Source organism: Macrotis lagotis, chromosome X, assembly GCF_037893015.1.
Source record: "Macrotis lagotis isolate mMagLag1 chromosome X, bilby.v1.9.chrom.fasta, whole genome shotgun sequence".
NCBI classification, from domain to species: domain Eukaryota; kingdom Metazoa; phylum Chordata; class Mammalia; order Peramelemorphia; family Peramelidae; genus Macrotis; species Macrotis lagotis.
The window spans coordinates 496383090-496391446 of record NC_133666.1 but is presented as its reverse complement, the minus strand read 5'-3'; positions in this window follow the sequence as shown (position 1 = coordinate 496391446).

Here is an 8357-nt window from a genome sequence, read left to right as displayed (position 1 = left end):
ATCACTTCTATACTACTGAATCTCAAACTCTTCTCTCCACCTTGGCTATCCCCAGAGCTCTAGCTTCATATTCCCAACTACATGATTGGATATTTTCATACATGATATAAAATCAAATCTTCAAAGTGAAATTCAGTTCCTTCCCCCCTCTAAATATGTCATCTTTAATTGTTGTCTAGCCATTAGAGCACATCACTCCACTCACCCCTCTTTCCAACCCAATCTAGTTCAAACATTCATGTCTTCTCAACTGAACCATAGTATAGCATACTGACCAGTTCTAAAGTCCCTAGTTTCTCATATTTTCAATTCATCTTTCTTTTGACATTAATTTTGATACTCAAAAATTTTCATTGACTTTCTAAAGAATATTGAATCAACTATAAATACAGTCCTGGAAGTCATGTTCCTCTGCAATCTGGTTCCAACTCAACTTTGCTACTTACCCTTATTCTAATTTTCTTCATATACTTTATATTCTGGTCAAACTGGGTTATTCATTAACTTCCATTCTCTTCCTGCTCTCTCCCATCTCTTCATCTTTGCTCATATTATCCTCAATGTCAAGAATACTCTCCTGTCCCTACCCCCATCTACTGTTCAAAATTCTTGTCCTTCAAGATTCAAATTAGCTGCTACCTTCTCTTTGATTGCCTGATTCTAATGGCTGAATGTGATTTCTTCTGACCACAAATTTCTCAAAGCACATTGTTTGGACATCTTTGTGTTTATCACCTTCTCCCCTATAAAACAATTATTTGTATAGATATCTCATTCTCTTGTCTCTTACATTCTAAATCCCTTTTCATATTAAAAGCTCCCTGATAATAGCAATTACATCTAATTTTTTTTTGTATTTCCAGCACTTAGCACAATACCTCACACACATAGAAGGTATATGATCTTTAATAATAGAATAGAAATTTATTATGATCAGGCAGTCAGTAAACATATGTTTCTAGAGACTGGAAAAACAAGAAAGGCAAATGACAATCCTTGTTCTCAAGGAGCTCACAATCAAATGGAGAAGACAACATGCGAACAATGACAGAGGGAAATCTATAACCCTTTAGGTCAAGGATTTTTAACCTTATTTGTGTATTGACCTGTTTGCAATCTTCTTAAACATCCTTTATTAGGATTATATTTATAAATGCATAAAATAAAATACGTAGAATTACAAATGAAACCAATAATATTAAAATACAGTAATCAAAATATTTTTGAAAGTTCATGAACCTCACATTAAACCCCCCCCCACAAACACAAATTCCTGATCTAGATTATCCCATAACCATTCCCAGGTGAATTCCATCCCAGCTATCAACTCTGAATATTTTTTATCAAGTCACTGAGAGAGTAGGACTGGTTGAAACTAGGTTCAGTAAAACAAATGTGACTTTCATGGATCATGTTACCAAAAGAGGTAAATGAGAAAATATCAATAACTGCCACCTCATGTACTTATTTTCCCATTTTTTGATGTACATTTATCAAGGCCATCAGAAATGAAGGCATGACAATTGGCAGGCTTTTAATATAGGATATTTTCCAGCAGATCCTAGGTCTATAATTGCAAAACCCATGGAAAGAGGTGTTATCATGGGTTTATTGCTTGTTAACTATTAGCATTTGGTTCAGTCGAGTAAAAAGCCATGTTGAGGTCTTTCCTCCAATAAAATGTTTCATATATATTTTAAGATGATATAGAGATTTCTTGAAAAATGTAGCAAATGTCACAAAATGAATGCCTTTTTGATTGTTAATGTCACATGAAGTACAAAGTAGGCCATGCTTACCAAAAGTATTTAATACTATTGTAATACTTTTTATGACTGCAAGCTTCTCTCTGATATAAAAGTTCATCTATTTAGTACTAGTCTTCTTTGGTCATGAAGTATAAATCTAAATCAACAGTCTCAGGAGAAATAAAGTTTTAAGTAATCCAAAGGGTAATGAAGGGAAGCATGGTGGTCATGAATAGTCTATAATATATTGCCTGAGAAGAATTTCATTGGAGAAGTGTGTAAACAATCTTATCACAGAGATTTTTGACTGAAAAAGGAAATGGACTGGTTATACTGGAAAAATAAGAATTGAATGATGGACAACCTTCAAGTTATTTATAGTCACAATATGCCAAGAGAGCTGGAGGAAAGTCCCAGGCATATTAGGAGCGAATTTATGAGCAAATGTGAACAAAGTCTTAGTGCAGTATGAGAATCCTATAAAAAGTTGCAGGAGAATGAATGACAAAGCATTTATTGATTAGTTTTTAACCAAGAATTGTTCTAATTGCTAAGAATAGATAAACAAATAGGAAAAGATAGTTCCTGCCCTCAAGTAACTTACATTCTAATGAAGAAGACTCATAAAGGAGTGGCAGGTAAAGGAGAGTTGTTTTTATTTTTGACTATGAAGGCACAGAGATAGTGAATGGGGCTATGGGACAATTAATGGAACTGTCCTTTTCTGGTCTAAGAGTGTTGATATGATTCCAATTTCCAGAGTTAGTGGTAGAAAGTAAAGAAAGGGAAAAGGGCAGGTATCATACAAATGTAGTCTGAGTATGGGTCTTATCATAAATGGAGAATGGTCACTGATTTGTACTGCTGGAGGGAGTTCCCACTTCATTGAGATAACAGATTTCCTGAAGCATTGCAGACTTTCAACCAATGTGGTGAGTATTTAATGAGCATTTTTATCCTCATTAATGGTGGAAATTTCTACCCCTATCTGCCCCCCCCAAAAAAACATGTAAATCCATAAAATATGGCATATTAATTAGGAATAGAATTCTTTTTTTTAAATTTAAGGTAATAGGGTTAAGTGACTTGTCCAAGGTCACACAACTAGGCAATTATTAAGTGTCTGATGCCAGATTTGAACTCAGGTCCTCCTGACTCCAGAGCTGGTGCTCTATCTACTGTACCACTTAGCTGCCCCAGGAATAGAATTCTTAATAACATATTTGCCTAAATATTTGTACAAATAGGAGAGTACAGTAAAAAAACAATTATGTACTTTGGGACATTATTCTTGGATTTGATTTCTACATCTGATGCTTTCTCTCATTGTGCCCCTAGACAAGTCACTTAACATTCTAAGTTTCTTTATTCATAAAATGAGGATAATGCCTATAGAACCTACCTTGTAAATTGTTGCAAAGATCTGATAGGATCTTTAGTACTTTGAAAACCTTAAAATGTTATATGTTCAGAGTGTCCCAAAAAACTTGACAATGCTTCAAGCTATTGTAATTTAAAGCTTAATGTAGACACCCTGTGAATCAATCAATTAATCTATCATTATCTACCTATCTTTGAACTGATATCATTAATTATAAATCAATATTTTTCCTAGAGACCTGTTGGTTTGATTTACCTGGCATGAGACCAAAATGTATAACAGTTTTCAACTAAGTAATTTGTGAAGGGCGATGTGAGCTATGACCAAGTTGATACTCCCTCTGCTTGCAAAAACCATGCCACAGAAAGGTAAGCATTATCTTGCTTGCTTGCTTTTTTTCCCATCAGAAAGAAGAGAGTCAGAAAGACTGAGATTCCTATATGTGCTTTTCTATACCTTTTTCACTTTTCCCAGTCTCATTGAGACACAAATAGTGAGCTTTAATAGTTTAAAATTGCATTAAGACTTTAGGCTATACCTCCCCTCTTGCTAGATTCCCCAGGAACTGTGCCTCAGCTTCTCTTAAAGATTGGAGACAAAATTGCATCTTCTTCACTTTAGGTTACTTGTCAGGTTTGAGCATCATTGGGAGTGTTGCTTCTTTTTAAGAAACAGGTCAACTTTGAATGGAGAAGTCTTCATTCTAAGCAATGGTGGGTGTCAGTTTTTCCATTAATCCACTAAATAAGCATTACTATTTCCTTTTGCCAGGATCTATTATGCTGGTAGGAGTTGAGGTTCATATTATTGTGTCTAGATAGCCAGATAGTTAAGAGGTATTGATGGACAGTCACATTAAGAATTGTTCCATTCTATAAATTGCCCAGATTAAATGAAGAAGAAATTAAAAACCTAAATAACATATCTCAGAAAAAGAAATTCAACAAGCCATTATTGAACTCCCTAAGAAAAAATCTCCAGGGCCAGATTGATTCACAAGTGAATTCTATCAAACATTTAAGGAACAATTGGTTCCAATTCTATATAAACTCTTTGGAAAAATAGGCAAAGACTAACTCTTTCTATGACATGAATATGGTGCTGATGCCTAAACCAGGAAGAGTTAAAACAGAGAAAGAAAATTATAGACCTATCTCCCTGATGAATATAGATGCAAAAATCTTAAATAAAATCTTAACAAAACGACTACAACAAGTTATCACTAGGATCATACATTATGATCAAGTAGGATTTATTCCAGGAATGCAGGGTTGGTTCAATATTAGGAAAACTGTTAGTATAATTAATTATTTAATAACAAACTATCAGAAATCATATGATTACATCAATAGATGCTGAAAAAGCTTTTGACAAAATACAGCACTCATTCCTACTAAAACCACTAGAGAGCATAGGAATAAATGGATGGTTCCTTAGATTAATAAGCAGTGTCTCTCTGAAACCATTATTAAGCATTATATGTAATGGGGATAGGCTAGAGGCATTCCCAATCAAATCAAGGGTGAAACAAGGGTGCCCATTATCACCACTACTATTCAATATTGTATTAGAAATGTTAGCTTCAGCAATAAGAGAAGAAAAAGAAATTGAAGGAATTAGAATTGGGAAGGAAGGGACAAAACTCTTACTCTTTGCAGATGACATGATGGTATATTGGTATATCTAAAGAATCCCCAAAAAATCATCTAAAAAAACTACTAGAAATAATTAGCAACTTTAGCAAAGTTGTAGGATATAAAATATACCCTCATAAATACTTAACATTTCTATATATGACTAGCAAGATACAGCAGAAAGAGTTAGAAAGAGGAACCCCATTTAAAGTAACCCCAAACAATATAAACTACCTGGGAGTCTACCTGCCAAGGCAGACTCAAAAACTTTTTGAAGATAGTTACAAAGCACTTCTCACACAAATAAAAACAGATTTCAATAACTGGGCAAACATCAACTGTTCATGGATAGGTCAAGCCAATATAATAAAAATGACAATTCTACAAAACTAAACTACTTGTTTAGTGCCCTACCAATCAAAATTCCAAAAAAAAATATTTTAATGAGTTAGAAAAAATTGTAAGTAAATTCATATGGAGAAATAAAAAAGTCAAGAATTTCCAGGGATTCAATGGGGGGGGGGAAGTGCAAAAGAAGGTAGCTTAACCTTACCAGATCTAAAATTATATAATAAAGCATCAGTCATCAAATTGTCTGGTAATTGGCTAAGAAGGAGAGTGGTGGATCAGTGGAATAGACTAGGTGCAATAGCAGGAAATGATTATAGTAAACTGCTGTTTGATGACCCCCAAAGAGTCCAGTTATTGGGATAAAAACTCTCTCTTTGGTAAAAACTGTTGGGAAAATTGGAAGTTAGACCATTAGATTAGACCAACATTTTATACCCTATACTAGATAAGGTCAAATTGGATACAGGATTTAGACATAAAAAACAATATTATAAGCAAACCAGAAGATCAAGGAGTAGTATACTTGTCAGATCTATGGAAAGGTAAGCAGTTTATGACCAAGGAAGAGATGGAGAACATCATTAAAAACAAATTAGATAATTTTGATTACATTAAATTAAAAATATTTTGCACAGACAAAACCATTGTAACCAAGATCAAAAGAAATGTAGTAAATTGGTAAATAATTTTTACAACTAGTATTTCTGACAAAGGACTCATTTCTAAAATATACAGAGAACTGAGTTAATTTTTTTTATAAAAAGACAAGCCATCCCTCAATTGACAAATGGTCAAAGAATATGCAAAGGCAATTTACAGATGAGGAAATCAAAATGATCCATAGTTATATGAAAAATTGCTCTACATCACTACTTTGTAGAGAAATGGAAATTAAAGCTTCTCTGAGGTACCACCTCACACCTCTCAAACTGATTAATAGGACCAGTGATCAATGTTGGAAGGGATGTGGGAAATCTGGGGCATTAATTCATTGTTGGTGGAACTGTGAACTCATCCAACCTTTCTGGATAACAATTTGGAATAATGCCCAAAGAGCAATACCACTACTGGGTCTATGCCCTGAAGAGATTATGAAAAAGGGTAGAAACATCACTTGTACAAAAATATTCATAGCAGCCTTGTTTGTGGTGGCAAAGAATTGGAAATTAAATGAATGTCCTTCAATAGGGGAATGACAACAAACTGTGGTATATGTATGTCATGGAACATTATTGCTCTATTAGAAACCAGGAAGGATTGGAATTCAGGGAAGCATGGAAGGATTTGCATGAACTGATGCTGAGCAAGATGAGCAGTACCAGAAGAACACTGTACACCCTAAGAGCAGCATAGGGGTGACGATCAACCTTGATGGACTTGCTCATTTCATCAGTGCAACAATCAGGGACAATTTTGAGCTATCTGTGATGGAGAATGCCATCTGTATTCAGAGAAAGAATTGTGGAGTTCGAACAAAGACCAAAGACTATTACCTTTAATTAAAAAAGTTATCTTATTATATAATTTTGCTATCTCTTATACTTTATTTTTGCTCCTTTAAGGATATGATTTCTTTTTTTAAAAATGATGAGATCAGTTTTATTTTATTTTTATTTTAGGATTTTGCAAGGCAAATGGGGTTAATTGGCTTGCCCAAGACCATACAGCTAGGTAATTATTAAGTGTCTGAGGCTGGACTTGAACTCAGGTACTCCTGACTCCAGGGACAGTGCTCTATCCACTGTGCCACCTAGCCACTCCAAGGATATGATTTCTTTATCATCATATTCAATTTAGATCAATGTATACCATGGAAACAATGTAAAGACTAGCAACTTGCCTTCTGTGGTGGGGGGGTGGCAAGAATAGGGGGAAAATTGTAAAACTTAAAATAAATAAAATCTTTCTTTAAAAAAAAAAAAGAATCTTTCCTTTCCAGTACCTCCAATTATTTGTGACTGCTTTACCCTGAACATTTCCAAATCTGACCATTTCCAAATTTGACCATATGTGGAAGCTAAAATATTTTGTTTCAAGGGCAGGTTATGTTTTTGTTGTTGTTGTTGGCTTGTTTTGGTTCAAACAAGGCAAAATGTAGAAACTCTGGATAGGAAGTGTACTGTAAGCCCCCTGCCCCCAAGATATATATGAAATGGAAAAGAATTGGACATTTCACAGGACTGATTTCTATATCTTAAAAAAAATGAAGATAATCAACTTGACAGTTCAGTATTCATCATAACTCATAACGGAAGTGATTTGAGTTTTGTATGCATTAGAATTTTGGAGGCAATAAGGAGACTGTGTAACTGGTTTAGATCTCACTTGCATTAATGTATCCATTACCTAAATAAGTGAGGTAACCCAGGCTTATCTCTTTGCAAAATCCACTTTTTTTTCCTACAGACATTGTCCTGGACTGATAAGTGGGGTGAAATTGCCAAAGGTTCAACCATGGCTAGTTTTGTGGGGTCTTTCAAGATATTTCTAAATGCATCCTCTCAATAGCACAATAAACTTTCTTTTTCTTTTTTTTCTTGGAAAACTACCCATCCCCACCCCCACCCCACCAAAGAGCCATTATCCTTTCAGTCTCAGAGTAATGGTGCTTCAGAGAAAGATCAAAGTTTCCCAGATAAGTGTTCCTTTACACAATGTTACTGACACTTCACTTTGTAAACAGGTTTTTTTTTTGGTTAAAAAGGACATATAAACATGCCAAGTGAGATGGATAGACTGTCACTTTTCTTTTTTATTTTCTCCGTGTGTGTGTGTGTGTGTGTGTGTGTGTGTATGTGTGTATGTATGCATGTTAACTGCTCAATGAGTCTCATTACTGGGCTTCACTGTAACAGCTGAACTTGGTTTGTCTTTTGTATAAACAGAAAAAAAAATTATGAGGAATGTAAGAAAAATGCCAAACACAATTTGCAGAAGGGTGACAATTCTTTAAGCCTTGCTGTCCTTTGGCATTTGGTGGGAAAATGTTATTCTCTGTTTTAAAATAGTATTTTTTAAGAAAAATTTTTGAGGTGAATTTATGTTCAATGAATCTTAATATGAAATTACCATTTCTTTTCCTTTACCAGTGAAGAACACAAAAAACATGGTAGCAAGACAAAGGTTAAATTGACAATAAAATGAGTCATATTAGAGAAATACCCATTTTTCATGTGTGGATGAAATAGTAGGCAAAGTAGATTGAAAAGCTGTGTAGGTCATTCTTAATATTGTGATGAGAAC